This window comes from Bos indicus, chromosome 20 (genome assembly GCF_029378745.1).
Source record: "Bos indicus isolate NIAB-ARS_2022 breed Sahiwal x Tharparkar chromosome 20, NIAB-ARS_B.indTharparkar_mat_pri_1.0, whole genome shotgun sequence".
Lineage (NCBI taxonomy): Eukaryota > Metazoa > Chordata > Mammalia > Artiodactyla > Bovidae > Bos > Bos indicus.
The window spans coordinates 70719840-70745000 of record NC_091779.1 but is presented as its reverse complement, the minus strand read 5'-3'; the positions used below and the strand labels follow the sequence as shown (position 1 = coordinate 70745000).

The 25161-nt window shown below is 55.5% G+C and overlaps 1 long non-coding RNA gene across 3 annotated transcripts; it reads left to right on the top strand.

Annotated features, from left to right (window-relative positions):
- Window positions 1–15604: 15604 nt before the first annotated feature.
- LOC109574920 (uncharacterized) lies at window positions 15605–24002 on the top strand. Of its 3 annotated transcripts, none has more exons than XR_011562472.1 (4): window positions 15609–16858; window positions 17501–17621; window positions 21363–21490; window positions 21974–24002. It is a non-coding gene; the product is annotated as an uncharacterized lncRNA (long non-coding RNA). The 3 variants fall into 3 exon arrangements; XR_011562473.1 differs by having other exon boundaries at window positions 15610–16450; window positions 16587–16858; window positions 21363–24002; XR_011562471.1 differs by having other exon boundaries at window positions 15605–16858; window positions 21363–24002.
- The last annotated feature ends 1159 nt before the right edge of the window (window positions 24003–25161 follow it).

Here is a 25161-nt window from a genome sequence, read left to right as displayed (position 1 = left end):
CTCACTGGTTCACACTGGTCATTGTTCCCAGGCTGGCTCCGATTTTCATGATGAGATGGAAGGTTGCAGAAGCTTGGTCAGGAGAAGCTGCTCTTGGTGGGCAGTTACAGCAGCTCCTTTCAGTGGACGAGGAAGAAAGGCTTCAGCTATCTTTGGGCCCTCACTTCTTGATTTTGGTGAAACCTCCTGGTGTGTCCTTGAACCATTGAAGCCCGTCGCCTGGGACCTCCAGGACCCTCGGACCCAGGGGCGCTGGCTGTGCTCCGGGGACGCAGCTCAGACCTGCCGCTGTCTGCTCGCGCCTGCTCGGGCTGGAGACGGAGGCGCTGCACCTCCAGCTCCCGGTCAGCGAGCGCGCGCGGGCCTCGCCTGCTCCTGGCTGGTGGGGGTGGTGGGGTTTGTGTATGGTTTGGAGTCTGGAGTTATTTAAGGAAGAGGGAGAGAGGCCCTTCATTTTGCTCCAGTGTTTGCTTTTAGTTCTGCCCTTCGGGGTTGTTTCTAACCCAGCTACAGATTTTCCTTCTCCGCGTGATACACTGACGCTCTCAACACCATTGATCAGTCTCTCCTACTGTTGTCCTGCTTTGGGTACAAGCAGAAGTGTTTATATAAAGCTATTTCTGGATGCTCTGTTCTACCGCATTGGTCTGTTTGCTCCTGTGCTGGTTCCACACTGTTCTAATCTCTATACCTGTGGGATATTGTGCCATGGTCACCAGGAGGAAGAATTCCAGTTGGTGTTTCAAGAACTGTCTTGGGATTTTCCTGACTATCCAGTGGTTACAAATCTGCCTTCCAATGCAGGGTACACAGGTTCGATCGCTGCTGGGGAAACTAAGATCCCACCTGCTGCAGAACAACTGAGCCTGCAGGTCATGACGAAAGAGCCCCAGTGACGCGGAGAAGATCCCACGTGCTATGACTGAGACCCAGGGAAGCCAAACTAAAAAAGAAGAGCTGTCTTAATGATTCATAGACCTTAGTTTTTCCATCTAAATATAGAATCGTTTTCATGACTGCAGCCACAAAATTAAAAGGCGCTTACTCCTTGGAAGAAAAGCTAGAACAAACCTGGACAGCATGTTAAAAAGCAGAGACATCACTTTGCTGATAAGGTCCCTATAGTCAAAGCTATGGTTTTTCCAGTGGTCATGTATGGATGTGAGAGTTGGACTATAAAGAAGGCTGAGCGCTGAAGAATTGATGTTTCTGAACTGTGGTGTTGGAGAAGACTCTTGAGAGTCCCTTGGACTGCAAGGAGATCCAACTAGTTAATCCTAAAGGAAGTCAGTCTGAATATTCATTGCAAGGACTGATGCTGAAGCTGAGACTCTAATACTTTGGCCACCTGATGGGAAGAGCTGACTCATTGGAAAACCCTTATGCTGGGAAAGATGGAGGGCAGGAGGAGAAGAGGGTGACAGACGGTTAGATGGCATCACTGACTCAATGGACTTGAGTTTGAGCAAGCTCCAGGAGATGGTGAAGGGCAGGGACGCCTGGCATGCTGCAGTCCATGGGGTCGCCAAGAGTGGGACAGGACTTAGCTACTGAACAGCATAGAATCCGTTTATGCAGTCACCCAAGACTCCCACTGACGGTTTTGTTTTGAAGTGCGTGAAGTGTTTATGTTACTTCAGTAAGAATGTGTTGTAAGGGGACCCGGACTTAGTTTTGTATTTGGTAAGATACACGGATACAGGAAGACGGGCTTGGAAGAAGAAGCGGGTCCCATGGGTCCCCGGAGACAGGAGTGGTGACAAGCCTCGGGGCCTCTGGGAAGTGCCAGCTGCTCAGGAGGCCGAGGGCAAGGAGAAAGTGAGGGCCAGCCCCTCCCCTGTGGTGCCCGCAGGCGGGCACGGGCCAGGTGGGGTGAACAGGCCCAGAGTTGGCTGGTGTGGGTCACCTCCCTGGCTCCTGGCACTCGTCTCAGGGGACTGTTGCTGGCTGTGACAGCGGCTGGGAGTCTGAGCCCCGTGGTGGAGGGCTGGGTGTGGACTCTGGCTTGGCCCGTCTGCATGGGAAGGATGAGCCCCACGAAAGCAGGCCTAAGGGTGGTCCCTCGGGGTCAGCCAGGCCCCGAGACATCAAAGTGTGCTTAGTCGCTCAGTCGTGTCCAACTCTTTTGAAACCCTATGGACTGTAGCCTGCCAGGCTTCTCTGCCCAGGGGATTTTCCAGGCAAGAATACTGGAGTAGGTTGCCATTTCCTTCTCCACAAGACGTCAAAGTATTTGTGTTAAAACGTGATTAATGCAGAAGATAAGACACTTTGCAATTTTAAGCATTATCTTTCACCAATATGATTATGCTTCCATTTACATTGGTCTTCTTTTAATTCTTTGGTAGCATTTAAATTTTTTCTACATAAAGATTCCACATTTTCTTAGACTGATTCCTGGATATGTTGTAATTTTGCAGTTGTAAAATAAAGGAATCTTGTTTCTTATTCCTTTTTCTAATTGTTCCTGACTCACATGAAGGAACAGCACTGACTGTTGATCTTGAAGACTGAGTGAGGTCAGTCAGGGGAGGAGGGGCCCTGTGGGGGTTGCTGCAGCCCCCCACTCCCCCGCCGTCGCAGCTGAGTGAGGGACCCCAGCCTGTGCAGGACACAAACCTCCCAGGAAAACCGCAGCCTTCCGAGAAACAGTGAGTCCCTGAGTGCTGGTGTGGTTGCCAAGCATCAACAACGTTCCTCAAAAAGGACGGTTTGCATCTTGATGAAGCCTGGTTTACCTGGGTCTTTGGTGGATCATGCTTTGCTATCCTGTGAGGCCCCGTGGAGAGGATGGAGGCAGACGCTTACGTTCATTTCTCTCAGGGGGCCCAGCACCGTTTCTTGATGAGACCGTGTCTGTCCCTTTGACTCACCTTGGGAGCTTTGTGGCGTGAATCTGGGGTTCATTTTCGGACCCCATGTCCCATTCACCTGTACGCCAACAGCCTTTGCTGTTACCACATTGCCTTGATTGCTGGAGCTTTGTGGTGAGTCTTGAAATTAGATCACGTGGGTCCTGCAACCTCGTTGCTCCTTGCCAGCGTTGTTTTCGTTCTTCCAGAGCCTTTCACTTCTGTTATAAATGTTAGAATCCATTTGTTAATGTCTCAAAACATCTGCTGGGGGTTTTGAGGAGATTTTTGTTGAATGTACCGATTAATCTGGAAAATCCACATCTGAGTAATACTGTTGTCTGTCCTTGAATGTGGTATATACGTCATTGATTTAGGTTTCCTTTAATTTTTCTCAGCAGTGCTTTATGACTTTTGCTTATCACTTACAGGTCTTGCCTGTTTCTCTAATTCTGCCCCTAAGTATTTTATGTTTTGGTGCCCTTGTAAATGGGATTTTCTTTTCTTTTCTTGACTGCCCTTTGCAGCTTGTGAAATCTTAGTTCTCAGACCAAGGATGAACCTGGCCCCAGCAGTGATGGTGCCGAGTCTTAACCACTGGGCCACCAGGGAAGTCCTGACTGGCGCTGCTTTTTAAGTCCAGTCTCTGCCAGTTTTCTGCTCATACAGAGAAACACAGCTGGACCTTGCGTGTTTACTGTGTGCTGCAGCCCTGGTGGCCTCACTGACCGCTTCTGACGGCGTGTTCGCAGGGCTTCCCCTGTTCCCCGTCACGCTCCCTGGGGGTCGCGGTAGTTTTACATTCCCCTCCGAACACGGTGCCTTCTGTTCTTATTTTCTGTCACCTCACTGACTGTGGCGTCAGGTCTCGATGCTGAGCAGAGGTGGGGCCTTGTTGACAGTCCTGGGAAACGCATCCCATCTCGACTTCAGCCTCGGGTCTTCACGGCCACCTTCAGTGAAGTTCAGGACGTTCCTTTCTAGTCCCAGCTGGAGCTGGCTGGGGATTTTTGTCATTTTGTCAAAGATCTATCATCTAGCTTTTCTTCTCAGTCCTCTTAATATGCTGAATTGCTTCTGCTGCTGCTGCTAAGTCACTTCAGTCGTGTCCGACTCTGTGCGACCCCATAGATGGCAGCCCACCAGGCTCCCCCGTCCCTGGGATTCTCCAGGCAAGAACACTGGAGTGGGTTGCCATTTCCTTCTCCAACGCATGAAAGTGAAAAGTGGAAGTGAAGTCACTCAGTCGTGTCTGACCCTCAGCGACCCCATGGACTGCAGCCTTCCAGGCTCCTCCGTCCATGGGATTTTCCAGGCAGGAGTACTGGAGTGGGGTGCCATTGCCTTCTTCGAATATGCTGAACTAAAGGAGATGATATTCCAACCTTAAACCAACCTCGTTTTTCTGGACAAGCCTCTGCTTGATCATATTTATTCTTATTTTGAGTTCTGTCCTTCGTGGTTATTTTTTTTAATCTATCATTTTTAAGTGAGTCATGCATTTTAATGTCACACCTAAAAGCATCTGTGCTTGACAGATCTTACTTCCCCGCCCAGGGATCAAACCCAAGTCTCCTGCATTGCAAGACACGTTCTTAACCACTGGGCCCCCGGGGACGTCCCTGTGAGCTCGTTTGTTATGTGATGACAGATGTTTCATTTTTTGCACGTAGCATCCATGATTCCATACGATTTATTGTAAAGGCCGTCCTTTCTCCGCAGACCTGCCTCTGTATCTTTGTCAGTATCCACTGCACACGTGCGCGTCTATTCCAGGACTGTCCTGCCCATCGTGACTGAGCGACTGAACAGCAATGGCAGCTGATGCACAATATTGTGTTAGTTTCTGTTTTTTTCCCAATTATTGAAGAATCGGCGCCTTTGAACTGTGGTGCTGGAGAAGACTCTTGGGAGTCCCTTGCACTGCAAGGAGATCAAACCAGTCAGTACTAAAGGAATTCAACACTGAATATTCATTGGAAGGACTGATGCTGAAGCTGAAGCTCTAATACTTTGGCCACCTGATGTGAAGAGCTGACTCACTGGAAAAGACCCTGATGCTGGGAAAGACTGAAGGCAAAAGGAGAAGAGGGCAGCAGAGGATGAGATGGTTGGACAGCGTCACTGACTCAATGGACATGAATCTGAGCAAGCTCCAGGGAAGCCTGGCGTGCTACCGTCCATGGAGACGCAAAGAGCAGGACACAACTTAGCGAGTAAACAGCAACAAAGCAAGATGATGAGCGTGGGTCCCTGTGCTGCCCAGGAAACGCTCGTTGAAAGACGTCCGCTTTGATCGTTCATCGCTGGTATATGGGAGCGTGATCCGTTTCTCAGGCGGGTTCCGTGTCCTGAGCTGACTGGATCCACCTGAAAGGCCACTGTCTTTTTCACAGGTTCTGTGCTTTCCTAACAGAAGACCGTGTTCTCTGCGAATGAAGACAGTCTCACGCCTTCCTCTCGTCTTCCTCTCCTACCGCTGGGCCCACGCGTGTGGCTCTGGGTAGACATGGTGGCGGTGGAGGCGCTGTCGTTCCTCGCGTGGGCCGACGCACAGTCGTTGTCACGTTGTTCGCTTCTGTTTGCAGACATTTTAAAGGTTTGTATCCATATTCACAAATGGTGTTGCTGCCTTTCCTGTGACATCCATGTCTGGGTTTGGGATCAGAGCGATGCCAGCCTTTTGACAGGGTTTTCCGTTCTCTGGAAATTCTGGAAGCGTTTATATGGAGCTGGCATCATCTCTTCTTTAAAAGTTTGGTGGAATTTCCCATGAAGCCCTCCGAGTGTCCAGTTTTCTTTCTGTGAGTGTTTTTTTTAACTTGGATTCAGTTTATTTTACAGCTGCAGGGTACTGTCTGTGGGTCTCCAATCTCCCTCTTTCTCTTAGAAGGACACCAGTCATTGATGTATGGCTCTCTCTAAACCCAGGGGGGTCTCATCTTGATGTCTTAATTACATTGGGAAAGACACTGTTTCTAAACAAGGTCACACTTGTCCCATGGTACCGGGTGTAGGACCTGGATACGTCTTTCTGCGGGGGTAGGGGGTGGGAGGAGGGACAGTCCACCCCACTGCAGCCAGCTAATCTCGGGTGATTTTTGGCAAAATGCATGAATAGATGTTAAGGATGGACTACAGCCTGTGTTGGCTCCACGTGACCCCTCGGGCCATCCCCTCCATCACCAGTCGAGGTCAGGGCTTGGGACTCCGTGCCATGTGAGTTGGGCATTGTCACCTCAGTGGAAGCAGCTCAGCGAAGATGCCCACGTCCCAAAGCGAGCTTTCGGCACCAGCACCCTTGCGGGCGGCTCAGGGAGTCACAGGACGCGCCAGCCCTGGACGAGCTCTGCCGTGGGCCTGGGGGCCCCTCCTGCTCTGGGGCCTGGGGTCACCGCGGCTTCACCCCACCCCCAAATACCCTCTCCTTCTTTGCTTCCCTCGGTGATCCCTTTGGAAGAGTTTTCCATACGCATCCGACCGTGAAATGCCCGGGCGCCCAGCTCACTGCGGTGTTTCTACTTTCTCCAACCCACACATCTCGCTGGCCGAGCTGCCCCAGGTACCCACCGGCCATCCTGTCCTGGCTGTGTTCTGAGTGAGGAGGTGTCTGGGCGGCAAAACCCCTGAGAGCCATGGGGACGCCTCCTCAGGGCCCCTCCCCAGGGCAGGGGGCGAAGGGGACGGTGTGGGCGGGTGTGCTTCTGAGGCTCTGAAGGAGCCCCTTTTGTGCTTCCTTATTCAACTCGACACTGATGCAACCTGAAGGAAGAAAAGAAAAGAAAATATTACCTACTTGGGGATTGCCACCTGTCCACACATGATGCTCATAAACGTCAGCCAGCCGAGAAGTCTTGCACGTATCTGCAAGCATCTAGTGCTTGGTGAAGAGAGGCGTTTTCTCTGCACTCAACTCAGTCTCAAGAGCACAGTCCAGTATGGAAACGCAAGGAAAGCACCGCTTCTGTGCTCTAAGGAACTGATGCTTCTGTGCTCTAAGGAACCGATGTGAACTGATGTCTCCTTAAAACGACACGGCTCCCTCGGTGTTTCCTAGGTTCTGGGTGGATGGCCTTTGGGCCCTTCCTACCCCGCAGACCTGGCAGAGATGAGGATGGGCCCAGGAAGCCTCTGTCTCGGGCAGAGCCGGGCTGCCCGGGAGGGGCCGGCCTGACCAGCATCTCGGTCCCACTGTATTGGTCTGCTGCCCGCAGCACGGCTGCTCCGTGATACCTGGGCGGTCCTGGGAGCTCTGGAGGCAGCAGGATGGTGGAGGCGCCTTCTCTGGACTGTGGGCCCCACAGGCTGGAGCCGCTATACCCGGGAGCACCTGAACCCCCTGCCCGCCCTCCCAGAGATGCTCCTGCCGTCCACCCGGCCCGCCCCAGTCCCTCAGCGCCTGGACACTCAAGGGCATCTCTCTGCTGACCCCCTCCTTCTCAGCCTTCCTGCTCGGGTCCCCAGATGCCCCTGGAGTCTCTGCCCACCCTCCCCGGGCTGGTGGCCCCCCGCCTCATCCACCCCCGACAGCACCTTCCCCAGTCTCCCTCGTCTCTCCTGGCCTCTCTTTCCCGCCTGCCCCTCCTCCACGTCCCTCTCACCTGGACCAGGTTAGAGCCATTTCATAGACAGGAAAATCGCGGCACAGGAGACGGCAGCTGAGATCCGATCCGGGACCAGTGAAGACTGAAGCTGTTTCCTCCTGTGGACGAGTCAGGGTGGTCCGTGTCCTGGGTCACCTGTCTCTGCAGGTGGCCTTCCAGAGAGAGGTCCCATCTCTACAACACGTGGATTCCAGACAAGATTGTTTTCCTCAAAGATAAAGACCCTGGACCTCAAGTCAGTATCTAGATACTTGACGGGATGCTACACCTCATGTGTAGTTTCCAGCTGTCATTTAATGTTCAGCCCACGTGGGGTAACCCTGAGGCTGCAGCTGGGGATCTGAAACCCCTTTCACGAAGACGCAGGCCCTGGGAATTTGGTCATCACCACACCCTCTTCCTTAGCAGCATCACCTGTTCCAGTTTTTGGCACGGAGCAAGTGTTCCCCGGTTTGGAACGTGAGCCGAGATGACACGCTCTTCTGTGGGCCTCGGCGCAAACTAGATTTTGAAACTCAGAGGCACAGCTTCTTCACACATTGCAATTGCAGAACAAATGTTTGCATGTAATTTTGCTTCCCAAAATGTCAAAAAAAGCAAAATATGAAAACATATTCTCAAAGGAGTGATCTTTTATGAAAAATTGCTTACGGTAATTCTTTCCAGTTGGCACTGAGAAATACTGTGTCGAAATATTTTTACAGTCGAAGTTGCGAAGAGAGACCTCACGTTTCAGAAGAAGGGTATGCTCCAGAAGGAGGCGATTCACTGTGAGGAGGGGGCAGAGGCCAGGCCACATCTATCCTCAGCTCCTTAGCAATAGAACACACACATTTCAGAGGGAAGCTTGGCCAGCCGGATAGACTGCATTCCCCAGCCCACCTGCCAGTTAGCTGTGATCAGTATAAGCTCTGGCAGCAGATGGGATGTAGGCACAAGATGTGTGGAACTTGAAGGGTGAATGTAATGAGAGAGTGTCTTCTTGCTGGCTAGAAGGTGAATGCAATGGCTGGAGCCACAGCCTCCATACTGGGACATGAGACAATTTTGGGAGTGGAAGGCATGCTAGCAGACCAATCCAAAAGAAGAAACCTGAGTCCTGGACCACATGAAGGATACTCCCAACCTTCTGTGGCTACTGCTGGCAGTTATGGTTGTGAGAAGAAGTAAGCTTCTCTATCTTTAAGTTATTGTTTGGGATTTTTCTGTTACTTGCACATAAACTTAATCCTAATGAATATAGAGGCCACTAGGGGTGCTTGGACTAAAAAACCCCAGGCCAAACACACACACACACACACACACACAGACAAAGCCTGAGCAAAACCTACAAGATGTGCTTTTGATCTTTTTGTATGGACATAGATCTAGGTACTGATCTTTGTGCATTGATGTAGAAGCCCCTTAAGCCCCTCTGAATATGCCTTCTCCTGCTTCCTCTCCAATCCCCTTGTTGTTTCTCTTCCCAGCTCCTATAAGACCTTTTGGCCTGGTTCCCGTCACCCCTTCCCAAACCACTTCATTCCCCAAAGACCACCCTTCTCTCCTTCAGGAGGGCCTCCTGCCCTGGCTGGTCTGACATCTCCTGAACCTTTTTATCACTTCAAAGATCTAGAACGCTGTCAGTCTTCAGGAGACATATCTCAAAGATGCCACCTTCGCTCTCAGCTCCTGAGATATTTTGGTTATATAATATTATTATCTGAAAAAGGGAGGAACAGTTTCACTCGAAGACCCGAAAAGTTTCTTCTGGAAGGTGCAGTGACATGTATCTCCATATCTTGATCTAACTAGCATATAGTAGGTCCCAAACTCTGGCTGGGAGGGGGAGCCTGGGGTGTGAATGTGGGTCTGCCCCCAGCCAAGGGGAACACCTGCATCGTCACAGGTGGCCAGCAGGTGCGTGTGGGAAAGAGGAGCCGGAAAGGTCCAGAAACTTGAGGAAGGGAGAAGCAACTCCTGCTGGCGGGTCAGGGAGTTCTCCGAGGAGGAGTGGACCCTTGAGGAAGTCTGGAAAGAGGCCCAGGAGGAGGGCAGTGAATGGGGAGGTGAGGACGCCGTCCACTCAGGCCCGGGGGGTGGAGGTGGGGTCCATGCAAGCCGGCCCCCGCCCTCCCTGTACTCCTCTCACAGGCGCGTGAGTGCGGGGCGTCGGGTCCTCAGCAAGGCCTCTTGCACGGGGAGGTGGGGGAGGGGTGGAGCCATATTCCCTGCTCAGCCTGGAGGAGTGGGCGCAGCAGCTGTGCACCCGGCACGTGCTGCTCACAACTTGAGCCTGTGCACACCTGTACCTGCACACTCCGCCCTCCTCACTCCCTTCTCCAGGGCCTGATGCCCATGGTGGCCCTGGGGTTCACTTTGTGTAAGAGGCTCTTGCTTCAGCAAACAGGGTGTCCTGCTGAGTGGAAGCGCTTGGTCTCAGAGCATCTCCCGAGCTGGCTCCTTGACGTCGGGCTTTCGGTCACAACAGGATCTGGGTTCCCATTATCAGCACTTAGATTGCTAAGCTGGGAACTTGACCTGGAGCAGAGGGCTTCTACGAGCCTCTTGATCGTCAAGACTCATTAAGGGGGTGTGGCTCCTGAGACAAGAGATGGAAAGTGACTCCCGTGTTTGCGGAAGGACTTCTGAGCCAGGACTTGGAGCACGTGCCCGGGCGAGCAGCCGGCGTGCCGAGAAGTGCGTTGAGTCAGCGTTGAAGCCACACGTACTCCGTGTCATCTTGTGACTTGAGAGTGGCCTCCATCTGGAGTACGTGCTGAACACCCGGTCCTTCTGCTGTCGCCGTCCTCGGGCTGCACAGAAAGCTTCCTCACCAGCCGGCTGCGTCCGTCTGCTCGGCCAGGGTGGACCTCCCGGCGCGGGCAGGGCTGTCTTCTGGCATCGGTCTCAGCAAGTCACCCCTCCCCACCCCCTGCCAGGTTCAGAATTAAAGGATTATCCCGGAAATACTCTTGTAACCGGTGGTGACTCCACCGTGGGAACAAGTTGACACCAGTCCCGTCTTTTTCAGTCACAGGAGTTAACGTTCTCTGCTGTGAAGAGACAGCAGTGTCCATGAAGAATCCCTGCAGGATCCCAGCAGGGCCGTGGCGACGAGCCCAGCCTCTGAAGCTCGGGAGCCCCGTGCAGTGCCCGTCTGCTCCCCCAGGCGTTTCTGCAGTCACCACCGAGCCTCACGGGCATGAAGCGCGAAAACGGGGTTCCCATGCTGGGAAATGCAATGTGTCTCCCCACGCCCGCAGAGGGGGCCCAGTGAGTTTGAACTCCAAGGATGTAGAGCAGGGGCTTGCTGGGCCTGTTGTCTAAGCAATTACGTCTTCAGAGTCAGGGCTTGGAGAGTGGCCACCAGTCCCGGGCCTGAGGGCTTCCTGAAGGGAGCCTGTCGTCAGCTGACGGGCCTGTGACGGGATCCTCGGGGCTGCAGGGGACATTAGACAGAGCCCTGTGGTGTCTCCAAAGTCCAAATGTAGAGGCCCTGTGAGAGGGGCCGCCCTGTGTGTCCACCCTGTGACACCCTAGCCAGTCCCTCTTCTTTGCTTGTCAGCCCCGCCGTGCTGTATATGACACGTTTCTTAGGCTCTAACCTAAATCTGTTTCTTAATCCTTAAAAAAACTCTGTTAGCTCAGCAGTAAAGAAAGTTTCTAGCGACGAGAGATTCCATCGGATATGAAGCCTGTGGACATGTTACCATTTCATCAGCGTTGCAGGTTCTGATTCGATCGGCTGAGTAACAGCCCGCGGAGTCCCGGATCTGCACGCTTCCGCCAGAATCTCACCCTCTGCATCAGCACATGACCACTTCCTTACCGTTAGGGACGCTCAGGCTGCCTCTGGTCCCTTTCAGATCCTCAGAGCCAGCGAGCTTCCTCTCCGCCAGGCCTGAAAGGGATGCTCGCAGGTCTGGTCTGGCTGCAGGACACGGATGGAATGATACAGGGCGGATGACGGCGTTCACAGAGGAGACACAGCCCCGGAGAGGAAGATGGAGCAGGCAGATGTTGGGGACACGGGGTCACCCCCAAGCAGGCTGCTGGCGCTGGACCCAGGGGTCGATCCGTCCCTTGGGACTGAGCTTGAGGAGATCGAGAGGAAGGACCTGATGGCCCCATAGGGGCTGGGGTCCCCGGTGAGCAGAGGGGAGTGGGCCTCGGAGCATGTGAGGGGGCTGCAGGGGGTCAGAGGTCTTCCCCGCCGTGACGACGATGCCGTCCTGCACCGACAGCTGCGCGTTAACCGTCCACGCGCTGAGAGTGCGCCCCAGTCGGAGAAGCAAGCCCTCTTCCTCCTCCTTCAGCCTGGAAGCCGTGGGACTGGCCCCGAGGGTGCGGCCTCTGGCCGGTGCCCACCCCACTGGCACAGCCTCCCTGGGAGGCGCTCGTGTCCATCGGCCAGGGACAGCGTCCTCGCCCCGGATGCCCGGCACAGTCACCCTCAAGCCTCAGGGCCCCTCTCCCCTCCTCTTCCAGAGCATCCTCTGCAGTATGGGGGCACTGGGGGGGGCGCCCCTCCCCGGGTGAGGTTCTGGTTGCTGCAGGACCTCCTCACTCCCAGACCCCAGACCCACGTAGGCCTCTGTGATGCCCCCCGAAAGAGGAAGATCCAAGCAAGCACTGTCTGCTGCCCGCGGGCACCCAGGACCTGGCCGAGCTGGAATCTGAGGCCAGGTGAGAAGGTCGCACAGCTGAGGTCAGAGGGAAGCCCTTCCCCAGGGCATGCGAAGCAGAAGGGAGCTTCCCTGGCCGGGCTTGGGGCCCCTGTGGCCTGGGCTGGGTGTTTCCTCCTTCATTCAGACCTTGTCCTGTGGTAGCTCCTCCTTCATTCGGCGGACCCTGTCCTGCGGTGGCTCCTCCTTCATTCGGACCCTGTCCTGCGGCGGCTCCTCCTTCATCCGGACCTTGTCCTGCGGGTTTAAAACGTTCGTGACGTGCTGCTCCTCCTTTGCTCATTTTCAGCAAACGTTCAGTGTCATCCCTGATCTACTGTCGTAACTTTATACTTTTCCCTTAAAGAAAGCCCGTTGTTGTTCAGTCACTCAGTTGTGTCTGACTCTTTTCGACCTTACGGACTGCAGCACGCCAGGCCTCCCTGTTCTTCACAGTCTCCCAGAGTTTATTCAAACTCATGTCCATCGAGTCGGTGATGCCATCTAACCATCTCATCCTCTGTCGTTCCCTTCTTCTCCCGCCTTCAATCTTTCCCAGCATCAGGATCTTTTCCAGTGAGTCCGCTCTTCCCATCAGGTGGCCAAAGGATTGGAGCTTCAGCTTCAGCATCAGTCCTTCCAATGAACACTCAGGACTGATTTCCTTTAGGATGGACTGGTTGGATCTCCTTGCAGTCCAAAGGACTCAGGCCCCTCCGTCCAAGGGATTCTCCAGGCAAGAATACTGGAGTGGGTTGCCATTCCCTTCTCCAGGGGATGTCCCCCACTCAGGTATGGAACCTGCGTCTCTTATGTCTCCTGCGTTGGCAGGCATGTCTTTTCACCACTACCACCCCCTGGGAATCTCTAAGAAAGTGCCTACCGTTGTATGAATGCCAGGCCCCGTGAGACACGGAGCGGCCACCTCTCCCCAGGCCTGAGAGCAGGCATGTAAAGGGGCCCCTGGGACCCTGGACAGCCTCTCCTGGTGGGACGGGTTGTGCGAGGCCTCCACTACTGCGGGGACATCTTCTCCATAGCTTTGTCTCCAACATCAAACGGGTCTCGTTGCTGCGTAGAAGACGCGTTAAAAACAGCGGTGCCTGGGGGCAGCCAGAGTGACGTGGAAATCGGGCTGGGTGTGGGCGAGGGGGCTGGCCGGCATGGGCTCTTCCTTGGCTCCCTGAGCTGATCCTGAGTCATCCCCTGACCCCGCACTTCTGCCCAGGGCATGTCCTGAGCCGGGCGGCCTCACCAGAGGCTGAGTCAGCCTCTGCCCGCTGGACGAGTCCCCGAGGCTGTGCCGTGGGCACGTGCCTGCTGTAGGTGGAGAGGCTGCCCGGGGTTTCTGCCCCCAGCCCCATGGTCCCCACCCCGGGACCCCAGGGCCGGGCTGTCCTGGCAGCTGGCCCTCCTGCCAGGGTGCCGTCCACACCCTGGAAGCCACTCTCCAACCGATCAGCCGTCTGCCCCTCGAGGTGAGTCCTTCAGCGCCGGCCAGCAGACCGTCACTGCCCACCTGCCCCCTTGGGGTGAGTCTTTCAGCGCTGGCACAGTGGCCATCCCTGCCTGCCCAGGGCCTCCTCACCAGCTCATCCACTTCTCGTCTCTGCTCCAGAAAATCAGGAACCTGCACTGGATGACTGCCAACATCCGGAGCGGATTTTGTCACCAGCGGCTCTGCGCGGCTTTTCTCTGGGGGAGGCTCCTTGAGATGACAGCGGCTGTCAGGACTCCCCACGTGGCCGGGGGGATGGCCCCGCAGCCCACCTCACAGCTGTGGGGGCACAAATCTCCGCCCTCGGGTGCGGTCCGCATCTCATCTCTGAGGGGGGCCCTCGGGGGTGGGCCCCGGAGGACAGGGAGGCGTGTGTGTGTCCTTCACTGGCTGTTCCCGCGTCTGCCAGGCCCTTGGGAGACGCTCGGCCAGGTGCGCTGAAGAAATGGATTAGAGGACACGTGAGCGGGGGTGAAGAGAGAGCCTGTGATGGTAGTCCCGCGCTGAGAACACACAAACGCCCCGGAACGGTCCACTTCACAATGGTTAAAATGGTGAACTTTATTTTATGGTTATTTTACCGAAATTAAAAAAACCCACAAGCGAATTAGTGACCGATTGTGGCAAATGTGACCCTGTGGCTCAGTCGGTAAAGAATCCGCCTGCAGCGCAGGAAACCCAGGTTCAATCCCTGGGTTGCGAAGATCCACTGGAGAAGAGAATGGCAACCCACTCTGATGTCCTTGCCTGGAAAATCCCATGGACAGAGGAGCCTGGTGGGCTGCAGTCCACAGGGTGCTGCAAAGAGTCAGGCAAGACTGAGTGTCTAACACTACTCCACTACTGACCTTGAAGTTGAAAGCTGGGGATTACCTTCATGACTTTTGAGTAGGGAAGGATTTCTGAGTAAGTCCACCCGGAGCACCAGCCAAAGTGCCACCAGCACACTGAGACAGCGTCGTACGCGGTGGGGACCTCCCTGCAGGCCCAGCGGTCAAGGCTCTCACTCCCAGCACAGGGGGCCTGAGTTCAGGCCCCGCTGGGGAACGAGACGCCACACGCCACAGCTGAGACCTGGCACAACCAAATGGATGAATAGAAGCAAACTATTAAAAAAGACAGCATGTTAAAAGTTTCACTGTAAACCGGCTGAAAATAAAAGCCACAACTCGGCAAAAAAAAAAAAATAGTCACAGTGAGCATCGTGGGAAATGCCCGCACTCTGTGATAGCCTACAGACTGTCTGCGTGGCTCTGGGAAAGAAAAGTGAGCACAGGCCCTGCCTGGAGGGGGAACCCACAGGGCAGGAGGGATGAGGAGATGCTGGAGCTCATGGACGCGCGGGAGACGCACCCCAGGACATGTGTGAGAGGGGTTGATGGGGCGGTGCTGGGGTCTGACCGGCTGGCCGGGCCGTGGGGCTCGGTGGGAGGAAGGGCCCTCCGGAGCCAGCATGCAGACACCTAGTCGGTGGAGACGCAGTGCCCTGCGATCCAGGAACACACAGAGGCGCCCTCGGTAGAGAAGCGTCTGGTTTGGGAACTGTGAGATGTGAGAGTCCGTGGAGGAGGGCGGTGGCGAGGGAAGATGCTGGCAAGAAGCCCTGAGCCGTCAGGCAGGGAACCCGGAGCCCTGGTGCTGGGCCCGAGTGGGGGAGCCGCAGCAGAGCGGGGCTGCTCCTCTTTTCTAGAAGCACCGAAACAGTCACAGCATTAGTGCTGAGGAGTGGCCGGGTGCCAAGTTCTAACAGCTCTTCCGACGGGACTCGGGTCCTTCTAAGACACGGAGTGGATCCTTCTAAGACACGGAGTGGATCCTTCTAAGACACGGAGTGGATCCTGACCAGTAGACACAGGAGGTGGTGAGACACCGTTTGGAAAGTTGAAGGGACGTAAATGACCCTGGGGCGGAGGGGGGGTGCGCCGAGAGTGGGGACAGAGGCGGATGGGAGGTGGGGGTGGGCAGCATGAGGCTGGGCCCCGGGCACAGGGGAGCAGGCGGGCTGACCCAGGACGGGTGCTGAGAACACCCGTGGTCCGTATGGAACTGGGAATGTGAACTTCAGGCCCTGAGCTTTGCTCTTTTGATGCTGAAACTATGGTGCCTCGTAGTTTTAATCTCCGCCCTTAGATTTCATTTCTGTTGGAAGGTAAGATGCTGACGGCAGGCTGTCTGACGGCCCGCGGCATCTGCATGCAGCTCCGTGGCCAGGCGCTTCCCCTTCCAGAGTAAAGCTGAAGAGAACGTGCATCTCATTTCCCCAAGCCGTGCTTCTGGTGGCGTCAGCCCCTCTGTGGTGCCCGGCCTTCCACGGGCTTTGTAGTGTCAGCAGACGGATTATTTCAGGCTGACACTTGGCACAGACGGTTCTCAGCCAAATGTGATTCCAATGGGGAGGGTTTGGTCTCGGTTATTCCATGTGGCTTTGTTGAAGGAAAGGAAGAAAACCAGCTCCTGGTTCTGCGATATTTTAATTTTAGATGGAATTTGCGGTGACCCTGGCTGGCCGGCAGTGAGCTTTCAGTGTGGACTGACATTTTGGCGACTTTGGGAAAAGGAACCTCATTCACACAAGCCAGGGCTCTGGGAACGGTCGCCCCGCCTTCCCGCCAAGGCTGGGCTGTGACGCTGACCCAGCGCGGCACACAGATCCCTCTGTCCCCCGCTGGATGCCCGCCAGGCTGCCACGGTCTGCGGAGCAAGACCCTCAGTGCGGGAGCCTGGCTCAGCCCTGGAAACCGCGGCTCAACAAAAAGCCTCTGTTGTCCTCGCAACGGTCTTTGCACAGAGAGGGTCCCGGCTGGCCTGGGCTGCAGGACGGATTCGCAGATGGACCTGAGAGAAAGCTCTGTAATTAGGTCAGCCCGGGGGTGGGGTGGGGGGGCACCCTCTTCTGGTTCAGTGGGTGAACCCGAGGAGGAGACCCTGCCCCATGACTGTCTCCAGCACCTAGGAATTCATGACCACCTTTCCTTTCCTTCCTGAGGCGCTCCATCAGTGCGGAGTTTTTGGGGAGGCGGCACTGAGTCAGACCAGTACTCGTGTGCCGGCTGTGAGAGGCCCCCAGACCCGGGACCAGGGCGTGGCCTGGGCAGACCTCCAGCCCTGCGGGTTTTGTGTGACTGCTGCATTCAGTTCTCAGTCCTCTTTTGTCTTCAAAACCTGAGCCGTTTGGATGGTGCCTGGAGGGAAGTGGGGATCCGCTGACCCCGAGGGGAGAGCGCGTCCAGGGGCGCGTGGACCTCAGCCACCTGCTGAGTGAGCTCGGGCCTCCTGTTCTTCACTGCGCCAGGAGGGAGGGGAAGGAGGGGAGGGAGGGGAGGGAGGGGAGGGCGAGGGAGGGGAGGGAGGGGAGGGAGGGGAGGGACCCGCCCCACCCCCCCCTCCCCAGAACCCCGAGCAGGTGAGACTGGCCGTCCGTGATGGTGACGGGTCCCAGGCACGGCCCACCACAAAGGCTGCGGAGGAAGCTCTGTCGTTCCCCAAGGGACTAGGTGGGCGTGTCTGGAGGGGTCCAGAGCCAGGAGGACACATGGGCTGAGGGGGTGGGGTGCGGCTGGCTCCCGGAGGGGGTCCTGCTATGTCTGGCCTTGGAACATGAAGGTCTTGTCTGCCACCATCCGGCCTTTCTGGGCTGTCCGGGTGTCCAGTCAACACAGCTTGGCTCCCAGGAGGGACCAGCGCTCCTCTCAGCGGAGGCTGCGGGGCCCCCTTGTCCGCTCTGCGGGGCAGCAAGAAGAGAGGGTGCGCTTCCTTTGCTCTGCTGGCTCCCTGTCCTCAGAGCGACGCCCGGCGGGCACGTCTGCAGAGCTAGCTGCGGGCGGTCAGCCAGGGCTGGGGTGGTGCTGAGGCTGTCTGCCAGCCTCTGCCCTCCCCTTCCCTCTTCTCTTTCCATCCCAGGTTTCAGGGAGTTACTTTCACCCGTTCCCACCTCTCTGAGGGGTGGGCGGGTGCAGGACGGCTCTGCGTGGTTTTCAGGTGTTTTCATCTGGATGCACATCGGTGGGCGTTCCGCAGGCAGGTGGGTGTGTCCTGAACGTGGCCACCTGGGCTCCTGGGGAGGACAGGAGCCTGTGGAGGCGGGTGATGGGTGTGCGGTCCACGTGCCAAGCAGCAGCTCTGCGGACCCAGCCTCGGGACGTGGCGCAGGCCAGGCGGGATCCCCGCATGCCCCTGCCCCAGGCTGGGGACCCACCCCTCGGAGTCCTCCTCCGTGGAGTGACTGGGCTGGGCCCCCCCACTCTGACACCTGTGCGGATTTTCACCGTGTTTTCAAGGCTCCCCGGAAGACAACGCCCCAGGGGCTCGTGAGAACACCCGTGGGCTCGGGGCCCCACGGCGGCTGATTTTCCCACCGGCCACTCCTTTCTGACCGCCCCGTGTGGCATCCGTGTGGCTGTGACTCTCTCTGGGGCAGCCCAGCGGGGCCATGTGGCATCCACGTGGCTGTGACTTTCTCCGGGACGGTCCAATGTGGGAGGCTTTCAGTTAAATAGGACGTTAGTTTGGAAGCTGTCCTTTCTGTCAAAACAAGGATGATACAACCGCGCAGTAATGACTCCGTAGAGTTTCCTAGTTTTCATAAAACAGACCAGTGCTGCCGACGGCCAGGCCCTCCCCACGGCTCGTGGGAAGCGCGCTGTGGTCTCCTGTTTCCTCCTGAACACCTTCTGTGGTTTCGGTTTCACACCTCGGGATGGGACGGAGGGGCAGCGTTCTGGGGCCGAGAGCATCCTTTCTCCGCTCACCAGGGCACTGGCTGGAGTGGACGGGGCGTGTGCAGCAGGGCGGGGTGGGAGGGCCGGGTGTGTCCATGTGATGGGAGCACTGGGTGGGCGCGGAGTTCGGAGAATCACTGTAAGCTCACAGTACCCACCTCGCCCCAACCCCGCCCGGGCTGATCTTGGCAGAACCAGCTCCAGCTCTGAATCGGGCGCTCAGAGTGTTCCTCCGTGCTCTGAGCTGTGCAATCCGAGGTTCCCTCCTGAAAACGGCTCTCAGATGTTCCCTGCGGGAGGACATGTCGAGATACAACGCCCCCCGACTCTGTCCACAGTGGCAGCTCTGGTTTCCCACGAGGTTTCACCTGCTCCCAGAGTGATCTTTCTTGTCATTCCTCCCGGAGTTGCCTGTCTGTGATTCTGCTCCAGGGGCACCCAGGACGGGGTGGGCTTCTGGGTGTAGGAGGGGGAGCAGGGAGGCCCCTGCAGGGTCTGTGTTGAACCAGGACCGCCAGAGGGGCAAAGGGCGCGCAGCCACCGCACCCGTGTCTATGGCTGTGAGGTCGCCACCTTCCTGTGTGTTCTCGATGGAATGAGTCACCTGGGGGTCATGTACATGTGAGGACGAGGTCAGGGCCGGTGACTGAGGACCGTGAGGAATTCACATGCAGGCCGTCCAGCCGGATACCCCCGAGCTGGGCGAAAAGTGAACGTGTTACTTGCTCAGTTTTTGTATTTGACCCTTTGCAATGCTAGGGATTATAGCCCACCAGGCTCCTCTGTCCATGGATTCTCCAGGCAAGAATATTGGAGTGGGTGGTCATTCCCTTCTCCAGGGGATCTTCCTGACCGAGGGATAGAACCTGGGTCTCCTGCATTGCAGGTGGATTCTTTACTGTCTGAGGAAGGGATCATTTTACTTTGACCCAGGGATTGAACCTGGGTCTCTTGCATTGCAGGAGGGTTCTTTAGTGTCTGGGAAGAGGGTCATTTTACTTCCAAACTGTAGGCAGGGGTGGCTGTCACGTCCTGCCACTGACCCAACACGTCTGCCAAGACAGCTCTGGCTTTCACCCACCCCTCCACACCCCCTCCCTGCACCTCAGCCCCCGTCCCGGGACACAAAAGCACATTCCTGATGACCTCCGGCTCTGACCTGGGGGGTCAGATACAGTGTGGCCTGCACAGGGAAGGCTGCCCCAGGAAGAAGTCGCTGTGTGAGGCTGGCGGTGAGCAGGTGCCCCCAGAAATTGGGTGGAGCTGGCGAGGGTGGAGGGCGTGGCGGCTGGTCGTCCGTGCAGTCAGGACCCTCACAGGTCACACCTCACGAGTGTGAGGGGTCCGGGGACGGACAGGCACTGAGAGCTGAGGTTCTGCTGGAATTCGGCCTTGCCACTGTTCTCGCATTAGCTGTAGCCGTTGTCCCCCTGTTGTCATGGGGTGAGCGATCACAGCTGAGGTTGAACGGCCACAAAGCCAACAGCCCTGGGGGCCAGCCCCGCACGGCCATGGGTGGGCCTCCAGGGACCCCTGGGGACAGGCAGGGTCCTGGCTGACCCCCACCAAAGATGGGCAAAGGGGGCCTTGAACTGTAGGGTCCGTGTCCAGCTGGGAGTGGGTGTAGGTGGGCTCGAGGCAAGACCCTCGCGTGCAGCAGGTGTGAGATACCCAGACCGCCAGTGTTGGTGAGGCCGCGTACTGCTGTCCGAGCTGGGGCTCTGCACCCGCATCCGTGCCCTCAGAGAGTGGGCTCCGTCCCCCGGGGCCTCCAAGGCGCCTGCACCCCTCGGAGTTGGGAGGCAATGCGGCACTCCCGGTGGGGTGTGGGGGTCATTTCTGGACAGAGGCCCCGGAATCAGTGCCTTCGTAGTTCTTTTCCAAGCAGGCGCTCGTTGTCACCACAGGCTTCCTCTAGGAGGGCTGAAGCCTGTCTGTGGACGATGCCAGGGGCCTTCCAAGCGTCGATGAGACCTTTCAGCTCCAGAGGGGCTGTGGGGGAGGGGCTGTGGGTGTGGGTGTGGGTGTGGGCTGTGGGGACGGGCTGCGGGTCTCTAGTGAGAGGCTTTCCCACCCCCAACCCCAGTGTCTGTGCTGCAAACAGGAACTTGGCTGTCAGAGGTCAGTTGACCCCTGGGAACAAGCAGTGCCCGGCTATGTGCTGACCTTGACCAGGAAGTGGGCGTGTCCAGCATGTGGGGCTTTGGGAGAAGGCCACCCCCCGGCTCCAGTCCTGCCCTTGGGCCGGAATCAGTGCCCCTTCAGTGGCTTGACCTGCTCTGCTGGGAAGGCAGCACCCAGGGTTCCACGCCTGAGGGGCCCCGGTGACCCCTGACCAGGCCTGGGCTGTCCTCCCTGGTGGGAGAGGCCCTGGGCTTCAGGCTGGGCTACACGGAGTGGGGTTTTGGATGAATTGGGCAGGCCCTGAACCTCAGATCTGGGGGCGCTGCTGGTGGGGGTGGAGGAGGTGGCTAGGGGCTACTTCCCAGACCTGCCCGTGATGGACAGCCGCACCCCCCACCCCGGGGAAACGTGCTGGAAAATTTACCTCCTCTATTCAGGAGTGTTCTCTGTAAAGGTCACATCCACCCACAAACTTAGAATCTGGGCAGCAGTTCTGTCTGCTGGTTCAATGGCTGCCTGCGCATCCCTGGCACGAAAGGGCAGTGCCCGGGACCATCTTCCTGGAGCTCGGGCTGGCAGCTCTGTCCCTGTCCTGGCGCAGATCAAGCTGGATCCTTTTATGTATTTATTTGTTTGGCTGCCTTGGGTCTTCGTTGCACAAGCAGGATCTTTTGTTGAGCCGCACGGACTCCAGTTGTGCGGCGCGTGCTCCAGAACTTGCGGGCTCAGTGGTTGAGGCTCATGGGCTTAGTCGCCTGGATGCATGGGGGTCTTAGTTCCCTGACCAGGGATCAAACCCGTGTCCCCTGCATCGAAAGGCAGATTCTTAACCACTGGACCACCAGGGAAGTCCCAGAGAGACTGTTCTCAGGTTATAATTTTCACTTTGGCTTGAATAAAGATTTTCATTTCTTTCTTAGATCAACTGATGAAGCTTTTCATCATAACGATAATGTCGGCAACCGCAAACTACTGGAGTCTGCGAAGTGCTGTGCACGTTACCCTGGAGGCCTGGCAGCAGGGTTGGGGGCTGTCAGCTGTTTCACAGGTGAGGGAGTAGGACTCACGGGAGAGAAATCCCCTCAAGTGCTCAGACTTGGGGTTTCAGGGACACCGTGTCATGCTCAGAGGTGGCTGCAGCCTGGGCCCTTTCCTGGGCTATCTGTTTATTTCAGAAATATTCCTTAGGCCAACTTCCCCCAGAAGGTAGGGGGGACTGTTAGGAGGCTGGCGCTGGAGGCCTCCAAGTTCTCCCCTTGTAAGCCCCCCACTGATGCTGAAGCTCCAATCCTTTGGCCACCTGATGCAAAGAGGTGACTCATTGGAAAAGACCCTGATGCTAGGAAAGATTGAAGGCAGGAGGAGAAGGGGAAGACAGAGGATGAGATAGTTGGGTGGCATCACCGATTCAACGGACATGAGTTTGAGCATGCTCTGGGAGTTGGCGATGGACAGGGAAGCCTGGTGTGCTGTGGTCCATGGGATTGTGAAGAGTCAGACACGACTGAGTGATGGAACAAAAATTGAACAGGCCCCACCTCAGATCCATGCCAGTGGGTATCAGGAGGAGAAGCCCTGGAGGAACTGGAGGAAGCCAACTGGAGCCTCAGACACGCGAGCGGCTGTGTCCCACTGGGGCGGCAGCAGTGGCCTCTGGAGGAACCTCCAGCTCCTCCTCCGCCACCAGCATAGCGTCCAGACAGAAGCCAGAACTACCCATGAAACATCACGCAGTGTGACATAACTGGGTCACCGAGTGGTCAGATATTTGGTCCGACTTTATTCTGGGTGTTTCTGGGTGAGAACAGGTGATTCTGTGCACCTCTCCAGGCGGGCCTTGTCTGATCAGCGGAGGGCTGCGTCCGGGCACCCACCTGGCTCCTGCCCACTTTCTTCCCGTTCTTCTTGCTGACCAACACGTGTCTTCCGGGCTGGCAGGGATGTGGTCTGTACCAAGAATACTGCCCGGCTCAGAGCAAGGGAAGCCACACCTGAGAGGGCAACAGGCAGGAAGGCCAGGGGTCTCCAAACCCAGGAGACAGGCTGCAAGTGTCAGACACTTTTTCTCTCTCTCTTAAGCGGCAGGAGGAAACAAGTGTTAGCTTTTCTCCCTTCTCTATCCAAATCTAAAGAGGCTTCTTTTAAAATTCTGTGTTGCCATGATGACACCTGGTTCCACCTGAACTTTTCTCAAACCTGGAGCTAAACAATGCGTTTTTCTTGTGGAAACGTTTGTCTTAAGCTATGTTAATGAACTGTGTATTTACCCTAGACTCTGTCTTCAAATCGGTTCTGCCTGAGACTCAGGACCAACTGACAAACCGGCGTTTGTACTCATGCACTGCTCTCGTAAGCTATGTTAGTGAGACTGCGTTTGCTTGGAAACTTGCCTTTCTTCAAGATTCACGTTAATCGTCTTATGGCTCAGGATGACCCACCTGGTGCCAATGTTATCTCAGAATGCATGTGTGGGTGAGGGGTCTGGTGCCATTCTCTGAGTTTTGAGACTTTTCCTTTTTCTAATTAGCAGACCGCTAGTAGCTATTAACATTCAGCTACAGACTGGCCCGGGGCACTCTTGCGGCCCCCTTCTGATGTCTATGTCAGAAGCTTTCTCCATCTCTTTTATACTTTAATAAAACTTTATTACACAGAAGCTCTGAGCGATCAAGCCTCGTCACTGGCTCCGGATTGAATTCCTCTTCTCTGGAGGCCAAGAATCCTGGCATCTTTCATGGCTCAGCAACAACTTTTCATACCTGGAAGGAGTTTTACTGGAGATGAAGGGCAGTTCAGAGCGCCCAGCTCTGTGTGACCGACAACTGCCGTGTCACTAAAACTTGACCATCGGGGTGACTGGGGACCTGTTTTTTTTTTTGATCAGAGTCTGAATTAGAGGCTCCCTTTAGAGAAACACAGGCTACTTTCTTTATGTTAGATGACAGATGGCAAAAGATGAGTAACTAAGCATTTCCAAGGACGATTTCTGCCAGTAGGTGATGGATAAACTGCGGTCCGTCCAGACAGTGGAATATTATTCGCTGCTTTAAAACATGAGCTATCAAGCCATAAAAAGACACGGAGGAATCTTAAATGCACGTTACTGAGAGGAGCCAATCTGAAACGACGCCAAGTCTAGGTCGTGCTGGAAAAGGCGAAGCCTGGGAACAGCAGACGCGTCTGTGGCCGCCAGGGTGTGTGGGCTGGGGTGAGCAGCAGGAAGCACGGCGGAGTCCAGGCGAGGAGACCACTCATGCAGCTCACTGTGCATTTGTCCAAACCCACAGAATTCATGGCGCCAAGCGGCCCCAATGTGAGCCATGGGCTTCAGCTAATCATAGCGTATTAGTATTGTATTAGTATTAGTAATGTATTAGTATAAACTAATAGTGTATTAGTACGGGCCCATCAAGTGTAACAGGGGCACCTCATCAGAGCAGGATATTTGTAATAAGGAAACTGCAGGTCAAGGGGAGGAGAGGTGCGTGAGGACTCTGTACTTTCTGTTCGATTTTTCTGTAAACTTAGAAGTGTTATAAAAAATAAAGTTTAGGAATTATTTAAAACTCTGTTGTCTTTCTATATGCTAGCAAAAACAATTAGAAAAAAGCTTTTAAATATTTAAAGCTGCACTAAAAGCAACCAAGAAAAATCTAGTCAAATATACTCAAAATCTTATACAAAAATTTACACGTTATTCAGAAAAAGTTTTAAATCCTAAAGAATAGAGAGAAATACCATGTTCATGAACTGGATTCTTCATATTTAAAGATATAGATTTTCTCCAAGGAGATTTATAGGCTAACTATAATTCCGATGGCAATCGTAGCAGATTGTGCGTCTGTGACATCGACTGAATATTTCTGCAAAATGTATTGAAATATCAAGAGAGTCAGTAATAGACATAATCTTCTTTATTTTGGTCACACGGGGTCTTTGTTGCTATGCAGGCTTTCTCTTTTTGACTTCCCTGGTGGCTCAGCTGGTAAAGAATCCGCCTGCAATGCGGGAGACCTAGGTTTGATCCCTAGGTTGGGAAGATCCCCTGGAGAAGGGAAAGGCTACCCACTCCTGTATTCTGGCCTGGAGACTTCCATGGACTGTACAGTCCGTGCGATGGCAAAGAGTCTGACACGACCAAGCGGCCTTCACCTTCACAGGCTTTCTCTGGTTGTGCTGAGCGGGGCTGCCTGTCTCGTGGCGCCAGGGCTTCTCACTGCGGTCGCTTTTCCCGTTGTGATGACGGGCGGTCGGCGGGCAGGCTTCAGTGGCTGCTGTGAGTGGGTCCTAGTGAGCAGCTGTGTAGAGCACGGGCGGTCGGCGGGCAGGCTTCAGTGGCTGCTGTGAGTGGGCTCTAGTGAGCAGCTGTGTAGTGAGAGCTGTGGCAACAGGGCTTAGTTACACTGAGGCACATAGGGTCTTCCTGGACCAGGGGTCGAACCCAGGTCCCCTGAATTGGCAGGCCAATTGTTATCCATCACTGAGTTATCCACCGAGTTATCCACTGAGTTATCACTCAGTGTTACCCACCACTGAGCCATCAATGAAGGCCAGCAATAGGCATAATCTTGAGGAAGAACAAAGTTGGAGAGCTACTGCTCCTGGACAGAGGACTTACTTAGTTCATGGCAATTAGACAGGGTAAAGTGGAAATAGTAGCATATTCTATTTTCTCGGGCTCCAAAATCACTGTGGTTGGTGACGACAGCCGTGGAATTA